This window comes from Pteropus alecto, unplaced genomic scaffold, assembly GCF_000325575.1.
Source record: "Pteropus alecto unplaced genomic scaffold, ASM32557v1 scaffold414, whole genome shotgun sequence".
Taxonomy (NCBI): Eukaryota; Metazoa; Chordata; class Mammalia; order Chiroptera; family Pteropodidae; genus Pteropus; species Pteropus alecto.
In genome coordinates, this window is record NW_006435781.1 from 397,990 (window position 1) to 414,396 (window position 16,407).

Sequence of the window (16,407 nt, forward strand, 5' to 3'; positions counted from 1 at the left end):
GGGAAAGAAGGAGGACAAGAGCAAATGAGTAACAAATATGTCCAAGAGGACACAGCTGGGAACTATGATATAATCTGGCTCTAAATATGGCCTTTCATGCCTTTTATGTTACAAGGAACAGAGACAAAATCAGCCTATTATAAAAATGCATAGGGATATAAGGAAGGTCAGAGAACTGTCTTAACAGCTGAATAACCAAACATCAAGGAAACTATAATGTCACATCAGAGAACTTCAATCACAAAGTCTAATTTGATGAATAATTGGACCATTGAAGTGGACACAATGCAGCAGTTGATTCACCATTATAGGTGTTATTCCACCATTCTTAAGAATTAACTCCCTGTTTTTTCCCCGGGTTTTGGCACCAAAAAGAAAAGAACTTTCAGTTCCTGTTTCTACTATTATCTCTATTCTCTACTGATAGATTTTTTTCACTCTAATATCAACGTATCTGATAAAGGCAGCCAGTCATGATCATGTACAGGAAAATCAAGTTCTTAACTCTTCTTATGCCTTTAAGTTGTTTTTAGTCTTTGATGCCCATGTTTAATCAATCACTGTGGCCAGGGGATTGGGAGGCTGGGGAGTGGCGGGGTAGGGGGGGCTATGACAGGCTGTACTGTCTAGGCCAGGTTGGAAACGATGCTAATAAAAATGGAGTGTAGGAGAAGAGAGTTTTCCCAAACTGTATTTGGTACAGTTTTACTAAAGGAAGGAGGCATAGAAACTGGACTGCTAAAATACAACACATGTTTACAACAAGCAATGATCTCATCTAGTTGTTTCAGCCTTGATTATGTATTAGCATTACCCACTTGACTTTGTAAAAGTACCTTGTCCCAGGTCCCACCTCAGTGAAAACCGACCTAAAACATGAATATACAGTACTGTTGTCAGTACCAGAGGAAAGTGGCTAAGTGTTGTAAGAGTTTGTTGAGTTCTAGCAACTGATGGGAGTTTATGAAACTAGATCGGAGTGTGAGGGGTTGAATGATAGGCACGGGCCGAGTCATGTACAAACTAGGTAAAGTTCAGAGCTGTGTGTTCTGTGACCCTACACTGGAGAATCTCTCTGCTGTTCAGGAAATCACTTGAAGTCTTATGCTCAGTGCTTTTCGAGTTGTCAACCGGCAAATTTAATAACAAATTTAATAATCTGCGCCTTTCATTTCTATGTCACATGGCTATACTAACCATGGACATACACAAGCAGAATTTACCAAACTGTGATCTGATTCAAGACATGGCAAGATTTCAAGTCTCAATTTCAAGGAGAGGAAATTCAGTGACTCGGCTGGGAAAGAGATGCAAGGAACCTCAAAATCAGACAATGGCAGCAACTGCTACAGCTTTATGCTGTCAACTCTGACTTGTCATAGTTTTCTATTATTTGTAAATTTTCATTAATAAGAAACATACTCATAGTTACATCACATCGTGATTTATAGATTGTAAACTCTCCTCGCATACTCATTTTGTCTTCCTAACAGCCTAAAAAATTATAGACAAAAACAGAGTTGCAGAGAGGCTGTGAAGGTGGTGACAGTAAGCGCTGGAGTCAGAGACAGAAGCCTGATTTTCTCATTCCTCTCCTAGGTTGCTTTGTCATATTGTCTTACCGGCTTTAATTTTTTTCCTTATAATCCCTGACTCTTATGAAACCTATTAAAGAGAAAAAATAGAAGAACAAGGCAATTAAATTAAATTTAGATCTACTGGTAAATTTACTCTGACTCTTATACTGTTGTCAAAAGATGTAGGTTCAGATCCCAATGATTCTGTCACTCTATCTTAATTTAAATGATCTAGTTGTCTTTCTCTCTTTCTCTTTTCTAATTTTTCTCTATTTTTGTCTGTTATATATTTGAGAGATTTGATGAGAAAGAAAAGTCTGGTTTTCATTAGCTACGTGTTAGATACACAGACTGGTGTATACATAGCAAGAATAAATGTTAGTCTCGAAACTTAGGATGAAGTGTAACTGGTGTGGGGCCATATTTTGGAGCTGTACTCCAGATCACTACTGTCCAATAAAAATATAACATGACTTACATATGTAATTAAAGATTTTTCAGTAGCCACTTTAAAAATAAAAATAAACAAGTAAAATTAATTTACTAGTATATTCTATTTAACTCAATATATCAAAAATATGATTTCAACATGCAATCAGTATAAAAGATATTAATGAGACATTTCACATTCTTAACAAGAATGTTTTATCTTCAAATTCCGGTGAGTATTTTACACTCACATCTGAATTGAGATGCCAGGTTTTCATGGGTTAAAGTGAACTACTGTCCTAGCAAATGAATACAGTTGTGTTTAATGGAAAAATAGTTTACATTGCTTCAGTTTTAAATCAAAATGAAAACTAAGAATTAATAAAATGTCACTTCCTTAGTCATGCTAGCCACATTTTAAATGCTTACTCGCCACTCACGAGCCACAGTTGGGCACCACATTGCACAGCACAGCTCCAGGTTATAAAAAGCATGCTGTTTTCTTGAATTTCCCAAACAATTTGGGATTATTCAGCTTTCTTACTGTCAAAGCCAAAGAAAATTATTGTTATTTTTTTTTCAGCACTTGCCTTTGAAACATTTTTCTCTTAGAGTTGGGTTGAAAATGCCTAGAATCTTTTCAATCTCTGACCTATGATCCAGGAACCACATTTAGGACAGATTAAAGGATATGCCTTTTCCCACATAATGGGTTCTGCTTCCTTCATATCTGCACCTGGTGCCAATCAATAGAGTTGCCCTTTCTGCTCTAGGAAAAATGTTGGCTCTTTAATTAATTTATTTATGTACTTATGCATTTATTTATTTCATTACTCATTTATTTTTGCATAAATATTAAATAATTTTAATTTTGTTATAATTTAAAATGGTAATTGAGTATATGAAATAATTAACAATGTAGATATGTTTATAACATACATCTAGGAAAGTTACAATCTTTTTAGAAACTCAGAGTCTGACGTTACGTTTGTCTACAAAATTCTACAAGGAGTTTACTATTTTCTTTTTCTGTCAGAATCTATGGAACTACCCAGGACACTGGAAGCAGCCAATGGAACTCTGAAAAAGTCACATCATAGTGCTCTGCTATGTCAGAAACTCACTGTGACATCTGAGTGTCCACTTCATATCTCCTCCCTGTTTCTTATTTAGGGTCATGGGGTTTTGTTTCAAGATAACTTGGCTCTAATTCTTGTCTGTGATTTGTTGCTAGATGGAGATTCTTAGAAATCCCCAGATAAGTCCCTACATGCAGTGGCAGTGAGTCTCGGTAATTGTGTTTTTCTGTATCTAAACTTAATTTTTATATTAAGCCTCCTTTCTGCCAGATTCCACACATTTAATCAGCCAACTTAGGATAGATGAGTCCCACTTTTTTTCTCTGAAGTTTCATCTTAAATTTTTGTATGGGTATGAGGGTGCTGATATAGTGCCAAGATTTCAAGGAGGGCATGGGTTACTCGATCTCGTGCATGTTGATCTCACAGTGACCTTGTTCCTTATTTCCAAGCACTGGGCTCTTTCATATCTCTGTACAGACAAGAAATGATGGCTGCTGCCTTGTCATTCTGAGTCCTCTGAAAATCCATTGAGCACAATGTTCTCTGGAGATATGTGGGAAATTACTGCACCCTCTATCCTGCTAAAGTGAATGGGGATGATGTGGCCATCCCAAGCCCATCTGCTCAAATACATTGAACATGCTTCTATCTCAGGTCCAGGGGAACTTTGGAGTCCTGTTGCATTCCTGGTGGACTGCACTAGAGAATGAGACTACTCATTTCTGCGCTTGGATTCCCCGCTATTTATCTGTTGATGATGTTGGAGGTGCGGTCGGGAGTGGTGGCATTTCTTTCACCATTTTTTTTTCCTCAGGAACACACTTGTCTAACATTCTTGCTTCTTCACCTTACCTTCTCCATCAGTCCAGAAAAATATTATCGAGACTTAGAGATGGGCAAAATGGCTAATATGTTTCACTTTATTTTACAAATATATTTTCAGTGTTTGGACTTCAGATTTTGAAAAATCATAAATCAAGATGTTGACTATTTGTATAAGGTTATAAGCATGGGACACCTTCTCTGTCATCTGATTAGGGAAACTGGGGCAAACTTTCAGTATAACAAGTTTTTTTAGGGAAAATATTGGTTAACGTCTCAAAATATTGTCTCACCATATGGAAATTAAGAGCTGATTTATTTTCAGGATCCCAAGGGATCCATTCCAAAGCACTCTGTGTTCAGATTGAAATTGAAACTCTAATTGGCCTATGTCTTAGCTTGACTACATTGTTAAACTTTCTTCTGTTAAGAAAAACAGTCTCCTTTTCACATGTGAGTCCTTATAAAAGTAGCTGAAACATCAATAGGGGGAGAAAGAACTGAGAGAGAAATTTTTGATTTCTTTTTAGAAACAAATGATTTTTCCCAAACAAATTTTCCCAATTGATTTGAAGTTTAAATATTTTACTTCATTTAACATTATTATTTCCACAAATAGCCAAGTAGAAACTTTAAAAAATTCTGGGGTAATGTGTGCAAGATTAAAATTAAAAAAAAAAAAAAAGCTTGAAACTTGGGTAGTAATTGGATATCAGTATATAGAATGTATTTTTTCCCTGTACTTGGACATTTATTGAAAAAGTATAGGTGCTGGATTAAGTAACAGACCAAATGAAAACACTTCTGATAGTCTAAAAATATATTTTAAGTAAACAAAATACATAAGACTTTTCTCATTCTACTTTTCTTGGTTTATTATCTACCACTGAGATTTTTGAGCAAGGGTATGAAAATTGGTGAAGTTTTTTTAAGTCAAAATTTCAAAAGAATCTTGGAAAGTGATTTGTAGCTATAGAACTTGTTGACTTGGCAGGCAATTTATTTAAAACACAAAAAAATATTTGTGTTTTCAGGAAGGAATATTTCCCTTTAGTTTGTTATTTTGAGTTTTCATCTAAAATTGGTAGTTAACTAAAAATTTATTTAAAATCCTTTTAAGGTGCTACAAAACAGAATAATTTGTGATTACTTTTGTACTTTTATAAATTTAAGATATTTTAAATACACTATTCTTCTTAAACACTTGTATGTTATAATTGATTTAGTAATATCGATTTTTTTAAGTAAGATGTAAAATTTACATTTGGTGATAATTCAAGGAATGTATTCATACATTTTTAGCTAAAATGACTCTATGAATAAAGCACTTTTATTTGTGGATTAAATGGGAAGGCAGGGAAGAAGGCTAATAATAACTAGATGTGAAAAATATTAGTCTGAAACACCATTTTTCTCAATGTCTAAACATGTTTATTTAATTTAATTTAATTTATTTATTTATTACAGAATAAGAAACATTATTACATGAGCTAAGATAGGAGGGAGGAGGATTTATTTGCCTTACCGGGCCTTAATTTTCCTCAGATATAACTCCAGCTCCTTGTCCTCTAGCACAGGGGTCCCCAACCTGGGGCCACAGACTGGCACTGGTCCAGGGAGCTGTTAGAACCTGGGCCACTCAGTAGGAGGTGGGCTGGTGGCCAACCAGGAAAGCTTCATTTGTATTTGCAGCCACTCCCCAGCGCTAGCATCACCGCCTCAGCTCCATCTCAGATCATCAGGCATTAGATTTTCATAGGAGCATGGGTCCCTGGTGCCAGAAAGATTGCAGATGGCTGTTCTAGTACATAGCCATCTGCTTGGCCACATTGGCCTGGTGATGAAGCGATGCATGCAAGATGCTTGCCCTGCTGGAACTGTTTTTCTAGAAGACCGTTGACTTTGGCATTCTTTTTCCTTTCATCATATTTCTTCTGAATTTTCTCTGATCGTTTTTTGTTCAAAATCTCTTCTTCCTTCAGAGTCACCTTGGCCCCCTTCTTGCGGCCCAGGGGCAGTGCATAGTGGCACTTGTACCACTGTCCTCTGGTATGCTGTCAGCCAGGACGATAGGATTCTTTACTAGGGTCTTTGTGTGGACCAGTTTGTTGTTGCATGCATTGTAGACAACATCAATAATCCTTGTTTTGCGCGTACAACACTTGGAGCCCCCGGAGAAGTTCCCCACGTTTTGTCCCAAGGCGCGGTATTTGCTGCCTCCCTGCACTCGGACTGTGCGTAGGCAGCAGGAGCCTTAGCGTTGGCAGCGGGGCATCCCAGTTTATATATTCGCTCCTGGTGGTAGGGCTTTCTTTTGCCCCGAGTCTTTGGCGCTTGTGCCAGTTATCCCAAGAGATACCCATGGCTCGGCGCCGGCTGGAAAGTTTCCAATGCATTTAGGGTAAAATGAGAAAGTTCGATCTTTAAAATAATCGAATTACAATATTTTTCTCATTGTAAAGGCGAAATATTAGTTTCTTCAGTGTTTTGATTTCTTACCTGTTTGACTAATTTCAGTCGGTCATTTTTCACTACTGATTGGTTGAGAAAAGTTAACTTGCATTCTATAAATATGGGAGCAGAGGAAAGCAATTAACAACCGGGATTTTTATACTTTATATTTAAAAATGTGTGGTTTATTTCGATTAACTTCTAAGTTATAAAAATAAGACATATTATTTAAAACTGGGTGGGAAGAAAAAAAAGAAGATAAAATATCAGTCATATTCTCAATTCCCAAGAAAAGCCATCGTTGCTATTTTGACATATTTGGTTAGGTATCTTACTACCTGAAATTAGTTTTTTCTCTATTTTCTTATTTGTTTATTTAGCTGGATAATGCTATATTTATAACTTTGTGTCCTTTTTATTTACTATCATGCACTTTTATGCTATTATAGACACACTCTAAATAGTTACATAATATCCGTTATTTGGTTGTACCATGATTTACTGAAAAATTCCACTAAAGTTAGAAATTTAAATTATTTTTATTTATTTGCTATCTTAAATAACTCAATTGACCTTTTCTTGTGTGTGCGTGTGTGTGTGTGTGTGTGTGTGTGTGTGTGTGTGTGTGTGTGTGTGTTTTGGACAGCTTTTAGGACTTGAAATTATTAGATCAAATGATCTTAACTTTTTAAAAAATATCTGAATATGTATCATGAAAATACTTAGCAAAATTGTTTTATCAATTTACACTACCCTCTATCAAGATATGATGACACCTAACTTGGCACATAAAACTGAGTGTGGATAAATATTTTCATTTTATAAACTACTTTGTGTAACCAAAATTTTGCCTTAGAGATATTGGAATTTGAAAATAATAATCATCTTAGCTTGTTTTTTTTTTATATATATATATTTATATTTTTGGTGCCGAAACCCGAGACCAAACCATTAGCCTGTTTTTAATTTTTATTTTTTATTTTTCAATTACAGTTGACATACAATATTATATTAGTTTCAAGTGTACAATATAGTGATTAGACATTTATATAACCTATGAAGTGATTATTCTGATGAATCTCTTGTCCCATCTGATACCATACATAGTTATTACAATATTATTGACTATGTCCCCTAAAATCTTAACATGTTTTAAAAATAATGCTGACTTCACGAGCTAACACACATAATGATAAGAAAATGTTTTTATACTCTAAGAAACCTGCCATGTGAAATTGAATACAAAGTTTATGTGTATTATATATAAACATGTAATATGTATTTTATATATACGCATATAACATCTATGTATAATGTAGATCTATGTACATCTGTATATTGATATACATTCATTTGCATATATTTACTATGTTAATTTTTCACATTCAGTTTAATTGTAAATTAAGACATATACAATAAAAATTTGAGTTTTATTGCAAATAATTTGTTCTTGGAGTCTAGATTTTGAGGGAGCAAGAGAGAGTTTGCACACCACCTGAAATGAAAATTGTTTTCCTTGAGGGAAACAATTATGGATACTGCATAGACATTTAATGTTTTCTAGGAAATATTAGAATATTCTAAATCTTCAATTTTTATTTTCACATATTGTGTGATACATCAGGAAAACAGTATTATGTTTTTGTTTTACAATTTTTCAATAGGGGAATCTCAACACATTTTTATTTATTTTGTAGGTTCTTTTCATTTAACACATTTTTCTAGTTTTTAAGTAATAATGTTGACTTTCATATAAATTTTTAAAAGCCACCAGACTGTTTTAGCTTAATATTGTTTGCATGAGTTTTGGTAATAACAGGATGAATGATACCAGTAGTTTATCTATTGAATCATCTGAAAAAGTAATTTATATGTTTTTTTTATATTTATAGACAATCGGGGAGTTTAATAGTCATGAAAATAGTAATGGTTGACTTGGTTTTTCTAGTTTCTCTTTAAAGCCTTAGGCTTTGCAGTAATCAGTGGTGTAGTTCCGAGATGCAAAGCCATAAACTTACCTTGCATTCTCTTTAGTATGAATATTTTGTATCCAGCCTAGGAAACAGCCTGAAACCTCTAATCGAAATCAAAGGTTACACCACAGGGGTGCAATATCTCTAATTTGTCCTGGAATGATGCAGTAGTTTCCCTTGACTGCTGTGATTAAATTAATTCTGATTTGTTTAGTTAATGAGAATAGCACATCTTAACCCATAGAAGATATTCCCTTTTTATGGCCCCATGACTCTAAGCAGATTAGCATCATTATCAAGAAATAATATTTAGTAAATGAATGCATGTGAGTGGCATGAGGCTAAGATCCCTATAAATCAAGTCACAGGAGAGAATATTCCTTAACCTTCAGCTTATGACTTTCTATAGCACAGCAGTTGCTCAAGGATGTGTATAAGTATAGTTAAATATGTAGTATGAAACTAAAACACAGTCTGAAATTTAGTGGCAACAAAAAGAATTTGTCCTTGCCACTCAGCTGGAGACAAAGTCAATCAACATCCTGAAAAGATGCAAAGCCAATAATAATAGATACATTATCTCTGTTTGTTGGGTTTCAAAATCTTTTTCATACTTTCCTGCACATGTAATTCTGAGGTGGTAAGTCACATAAAAAATGATGTCTTATTGCAATTCTAGAGTTAGTGTATCCTGTGGTAGTAGACCGAGGAGAAAAAGTATGTAAACTATGGGTTCCAAGGTATGTTGATGGAATTTAGAGTTGTTAGAGTGGAGTATAGCTCAGTAGATAACTGACCAAGCTATGGTACCACATGGACCTGGTTCAAATTTGGGCAATATCATCTGTCAGTTTTAGGACTTTGGGCAAATTACTCAAATTTTCCATTAGACTGCTCATCTTTAGGATGAGTATTGATAAATATCATTGTCTTCATGATTTTGGGGGATGAATTTTAAATGAGATAATTTCTATAAACTTCCTGGCACATATAAGAAGTCAGAGGTAGCTGCTGATGTAGCTTTAATTATTCAATTTATTTATTATTATCAAATTGATAAATTATTTATTTCCCTGCCACTCAATTGTCATTTGATTTCTCTCTCTTGTTTTTCATCTCCCTGATTGGAAATATCAGATTGGATATGCCTAATATTGTCATTGAGTCAGAAGTATTCCCTGGATTCTATGTCTGCAAAGGTTGAACCATTGACGAAAGTCTCTTCTATTGAGTCACTTCCTTATATGTCCCCCTGCTATATCCTGGATCAAGCAAGGAAGGCTCTCATGTCCCAGCCCTGTTTCTCTTCTCAGGCGATCATTACCGAGAATGCAATGTAGTCTTTTATTCCCAACTCCCTGACTTTACATATGAGATTTGATATAGTAAGTGTTCAAATGACAAAGGGATGGCCAGGACAAATGCAGATTGAGGGAGATTTCAAGGAAAGGAAGAAAACTAGGCAGGTGAGTAGTTCCTGAGCCATAAACTCAGGAGATAAGTGCAGCCTCTATCTTTCAGGTGAGAAAAAATCAGGGGTGAAATAAAACAGTTGGTCAGTGTTAAGTATTCTATACCAAGGAGTCCAGTACCAGGTAACAGGAGAACCAGCCATAAGTACAGAATACAGATTTTACTTGAGACTTTGAAAGGCATTGATGAGGTAACAATGGGATTTAGAACAGAAACACAGCAGTTACAATTAAGATATTAAGCTGAGTTTCACTCATCCATCCAGTCATTCAAACAACCTCTGCTGATCACCTCCACAGAGATTGCCAGGCACAGAATAACCACCAAGTGCTGAAACTGAAGCAGTGAACAAGAGAGGCTACATCTCTCTTCTCTTTGGGGAACTTAATTCTAAAGACTTTGGTCAAGGTTCCCAATCTTCGAAATCGGAGCATCTTCAGGTACAGATTGTGAAACTGGATCATAAAGATGAGAGCAAGAGTCTAGTTTAAGCAATAGGCTGCTCGATCAGTAGTAATTTTTCCTTGGCCTCAACTTATAAAGGAGTAGGGGATTTTCAATTCCTTCAGTTTGGGGCCAAGGCTGGTCCTGGAGTAGGAGATAGTGGGGATGGTGGAGATAGCACGTTCGAGCAGCTTTGTATGTAATGGTCGAGCGAAAAAAGAGGCAAGGAGTATAGTAGATCACAACCAAAAACAGCAATGTGTATTTTCTTTCCTTCTTTGTTAGATATGCTGAATTTCTCTCAAGTACCTCTATAGAACCTCTACAGAAAAATAGTATTAGAAATATTATGAAGAGGGATAACATTTTAAGAGTATCTATTTACAACACAATGGAGGCCATTTTCTAACAAATTTAATTTGTAAAAAACTGGTAGCATATTAACTCTAGAATGGTGGTTTTTTAAAAAAGGACATTTCCATAGTTAAGGTAAAAATTATTGGAATGGTGCCAGCTAGCATCAGGCATATTACGCTTTAGAAATGTACAAGAAAGAGCCAATTACCAATGTCCAAATAAGAAATGATGATAATAGAAAATTTAGATTCCCATGTATTGTTAATTTAATAAATAAATTATAAAATTGCTATTTACTGACTAAAATTGATTTTTGACATTGAGCTTAAAGCTTGATATATGTAACATAATAATTTTCTAAGCAGAACTATCCTCTTGAATTTGCTCAGATCTCCTCAGGTCTTTAATCTTTGTGACTGAGACAGTGTGGACAGGTTCACACGGCAGGAGACTCAGTTAATTTATGTACTGACTTTAGGATGACATCATCTTGTTTATTCTTGACAGCAAGCATGTTTATTAAAGGTATTATGATGGAATATGTTTAATTTTAAGACATAATGCAGAAAACCCTGCAGGTAAGCAAAAAACTTTGAAGCTTACCTTAGTTGTGGAAAGATTTGCATGTTAAGAAAGTTGCATACACACTTGCTTTTTGTTTTTAGACTCCGGCTCAGAGGTTCCTACACTTTGGTGTGCAGGAGATGACTATTTAGTATTTAAAATTCAACTGTGTATATAATGTGGATGGTATAGAGATTTTCCAGACTTGTTTTGAACATATCTTATTTTTTATTATTCATGTTGACTTTGAAAAATAACTACAGAGTGATATTCAACTGACTATGATTGGAATAAAAATGCTTGTTTGATTCTAATATAACTGAGTCTCATCTACAGAGAGAATATATTTATACATATGGTTGTCCAGATGCTTAAATATTTCTATGCTAATAATAGAATCATTAATGAATTTATATGATGAAAACAAGTAGAAAGTAATACTGGAAAGTAATATAAAATTAGGTGGCATTTGAAAGAATATGAGAAGTCTTTCTTACCCATCGAATTCAGACCCAAAACGTGTTCTCTATTTCCACTGCGATATTCACAAGTTTGGGTTTGGAATGGTGTGTCAGTCAGGGTCCAATTAACAGACAGAAATCATTTTAGTTATTTTATTTTTTTAAATTTTTAAATTTTTAAATTTATTATGGTGACATTGGTTAACGAAATCCAATAAATTTCAAATGTACAGTTCAACAGTAATTCATAATAGTTAAGATTTCTGTCACCACATATTTGACCCCTTTTAATCCATCTACCTCCCTCCTCCTCCACCCGCTATCCTCTGGTAACCACTAGTTCATTGTCCATGTCCATGAGTCTTTGTTTGTTTGTCCTGTTCATTAGTTGCTTTTATGTTTTCAACTTTTTCTGTCTGGCTTATTTTGCTTAGCATGATTATCTCGAGATCCATCCATGTTGTTGCAAATGGCAGTATTTCATCTCTTTTTATGGCTGAGTAATATTCCATTGTATATATGTACCACAACTTCTTTAGCCAATCATCTATCGTAGGACACTTCGGTTGCTTCCATGTCCTGGCCACCATGAATAATGCTGCTATGAACATCGGTGTGCAAATATCTTTTGGGATATATGTATTTTCAAGTCTTTGGGGTAAATGCCTAGTCACTCTAGTTATTTTAACAGGAGAAAATTTTCATAAAGAATTGTGATTAGATATTAGAAAACTGGACAAGTAATACGAGAACAGAGGTAGCAACTGCAGAAAGTAGCTACCACTCCTAGCACTGAGAAAAGGTTAGAATTACCAAAATTTAGAAGTGTGGACTTTACTGAGCTAGAACTTAGACTTCCAAGGAGGGGGCACTGATTGATTGATGTTTGTGTCTATGAGATAGCAGAAGATGTCCAACAGAACTGAGTCCCAGAGCTCTGTCATCTAGTTGGTGCTGATATTGCTATGGCAGGGGTGCAATGAAGGTGATTTTGTAAATGCTGGGAAAAACAAACAAACAAAATGCAAGCTGGATTCAACAACTGTTAACTAAAAATGAGCGCTGCTATAGGCATGAAGAAGCAAGTCTGGGGTATTGCTAATAGGAACCGTAAGTCCACAAGAAGCAAATATAAATAAGTCCTTTCTCCCTCCTCCAGTCCTGCAGTGTCCCTATCATGCTCAGTGTTGCCAGATCTTAACAGGGAGTCAGACAGCAAACTGGAAACATGGCTTGCCAGAGTCCTGAGCCTCAGCGTCAAAAAAACAGACTGTAAAAGAGTGAGTGAGTGTGAATCTGAGGGAAAAAAAAAATCACTAAATAACTGGCACAAATAGTAATATTTCTCTAATAAGAAATTTGGAAAAGAAAGAAATTATTAAGATGTTATTAAATTAGTAATTTTAAAGTAATTAGTAGTAACTAAAATATTTTCACTGAATTCTAAGGATTAAAAAATGAACAAGCACCATGTTTAAGGTAAAGCGATAGGAAAACATTTAGTATTTCCATTATGGTGTGATTTTTTTCCTTATAGCTCCTCCACCTTTGCAAAATTAGTTACATTGCCCTCATGAAAAAGTATTTTTCACAGATATGAACTAGGACCTAACAAATAATAATTGTTACCTATTGTTGAATATTTGGACATTGTAGAACTAACTTTTGCAATATGTAACATTTCTGAGAGTGCTAAAGCCATCTTCTCTAGTGATGATAAAGGATATTTATCCAATTATTTTTACAAGTGTGTAAAACTAAAATTAATTTTAAACTATAATAAAGAATAAAAATCATTTATCTGAGCAAGAAAGAGCTATAGCCCGGGAGTCACAGTTTCAGGTAAAAATCTAAATTGCCTTCCACTGAGACAAAGAGGAGGCTGTCTTTTATAGTGAAAGTTCCTGCCCAAGTTCTCAATTAGGTCTGTTTTATGTAAATGAAGTATCCAAATTGTACAATTCTTATTGGCCAGGGCAAGTCTCAGTCTATTGATCGAAAGAAGAAACTGGGGTTTCCCTGCTCTTGTTGACTCAGAGTGGAAACAAGCAGAGCAGAGTGCGGGAGCTGAGCTTTCAGTCTGAGGTACTTTCCTGCATGCAGAGTACAAAAGGAGCCCTGTCAGCGAATGGCCACTAGACTCTTATTATTTATAAAATTTGGGCCCTTGGTTGACTTTGGGGGGTCTATCTCAGCTGACAAATTCCTCCTCGGGGTTCACATCAAATGAATCTTTCTTTTCCGGGTCCACAAGAGCAATAGTATAAATATTGAACATGAAATTGTTTTAAAGATAGTATTTTCCTAATAGTAAGTATATAACTTGTTCATAAATGGACTCAGAAATGGTGACTGTGTTCTCTATCTTAAAAAAAAGGCCTAGTTCAGAATACTCTAAGAAGTATTTGGAATGTTAACTTTAAAATATTCTAGAGCCAAGGTAAAATGAGTGAGCTAAAATTTCTTTTGCTTCGATTGTATTATTTAGAACTGGTTTCAAAGCAAAAGAGTTATAGTAAATGCTCAGAGTGTCTAATAGGCTCTTTTAACTCATACAGTTCAAAGTAGCATCTGCCATTCTTAGCTGTACCTATTCTAACATGCGTTGCCAATTTCCTTCATGATTTTAACTTTATACCAGTTTATATTCATAAGTAATTCACTCTAACATCTTTAGCACTTTTTTTGAAAAAAAAAATTCTTAAAATTATTAGATTTCAGAGTTGAAAGGACTCTTAGTGTATTTAACTCAACCAAATTTGACTGAATTCTACCATGTATCTAGCTCTCTTGAGTTAGAAGACGACATTTGGATGGGAAAAATAGATGTGTAAAAAAATAAATAGTTGCAAAGCTATATAATAAGTACCACTGCATGGGTATGTCGGATGTGCTACTGGAACAGAAAGAGGAAGACACAACCTTTGCTTGACCAGGGATGAGTTGGAGTTGGACTTGATATTGACTGGCCTTGAAAATAAAAGGATTTTGCATGCCAACATAGGTATGATGGGGCACTCACATCCAGCTCTCTCTAAACACTTATCAAACACCTACTGTATTCAGACACTCTGTTAGGTGCTAACAATACTAAGCTGAAAAGATATGTATTTGCCTTGTTGTAGCCTTCAGCCTATTGGCTGATAAGGCAAATGCTGGGTAGTGGGAAGTCATGAAACAGTTGTGGTGAGGAAACAACGAGGGGTTTGATATGACTGTAGCATAGATTTTGAGGGTTTGGCAATTGGAAAACAACTGAAGAGGATACAGGAAACATAGACTGGATGTAGAATGTGGATGAATGATATTTCCCTCAATTGCGATAAATGTGTTTTAAAAAATAGTATGATATTTTAAAATTTATTTTGTGCATTTTCGGAAGAAACATTCGGTGGCTGTATGTGAAGTAGAATGTGGATAGGGAGAATAAAGGAGGCGAGGTCACCTAGGAGGCTAATGTCAGCTCAGATGAGATAAGATAATGCCTCAACAAAGGTAATGACTGTTGAGATACATTCAAGAGCATCTTGACATTCTTTCTGTCTTTCTGTAAATGTGGAAATGAATCCCCCTAGGAGTTAAATGACAAGATGACATGACTATTTGACAGAGGAAATAGAAATAGGAACTAAAGGTCTTGATTTCCAACTGAGCAGTCTTTTTGTGGTACCACATCTCTTGTCCAGCCGATTGAACTAGGAAAGATCATCCATATCAGGAATTAACCTACCAAAAATAAAGCAAAAATGAAAACACTGAACTTCATCAAATCATAATTTTCTTTCTAAATATGGAAACCATATCAATTTAGAGTAAATTAAAATATCTAGAGGCTCTTTAACTGTTGTTCATTCATTCAATCAATAAATATTTGTTGAATGAACCACTATCGATTGTTACTAACTAGTATCAATAAATAAGAATATTAATGGCAATCTTTACACAGGAATTTTACGTAAAAGAAAAATGATAATTATTTCGAGGAGCAGCAGAGGATGTGTAACTTTTTGGGAGGCTCAAAGGTAAATTGGTGAATTATGAACATAAACTGTAATGAGGGTCATGTGCCCATATGGTGACCATTCTTCCCCCAATGCTCTTTCTTTATCATCACAGGTCCCTCAGGTCCAAGATGAGTCTGCCACAGTTACTGGCATTAATGTATATTATTTCTACCTGAATAATGTATATTATTTCTACCCTTCTGCTCTTATAATCTCTACCAAGGAAAAGGTAGCAGATTTAGTTATCGTTCTTGCTTCAAGAAGTATAGGGAGAATAGCTGTAAGCTATGCAGGCATTAAGAGACTTTATATTATGACTTTATGTCATAGATAACATGACATAAAGGATAGATTTCAGAATTTATATCAAATATACATATTGCAGATTTATCCCGTGTCTGCCCCACCACTTTTCTCTCAACATTAGAGATGAAAAGTAGCTTTTGATATTCAATTATTTAAAAATCAATAAGTTTCTATCATCTGATTTAACCATTAGTATGATAATGCACAACTTTATTAGAGATTTCTTAAATTAATGAACGGAGGTACTCATGTTTGCTTTGTGATCTAGCTCGAGGAAAACTATAATATGCTGTAATATTATTTTAGTAATTTATTGTCTAAATGGACTATAGTACTAACAAAAATCTCTATAGACCTACAGTTGTATACCCTAGCATTTTTTGGAGTTAGTTTCACTTAATCATTTTACCATGACATTATTAAGTATGTAATACAATAAATCTAATAATTATATCATATTATAA

At 34.8% G+C, this 16,407-nt stretch overlaps 1 pseudogene; it reads right to left on the bottom strand.

The window, feature by feature from the left end:
• Window positions 1-5,422: 5,422 nt before the first annotated feature.
• LOC102881708 lies at window positions 5,423-6,273 on the bottom strand (annotated as a pseudogene).
• Window positions 6,274-16,407: the final 10,134 nt, after the last annotated feature.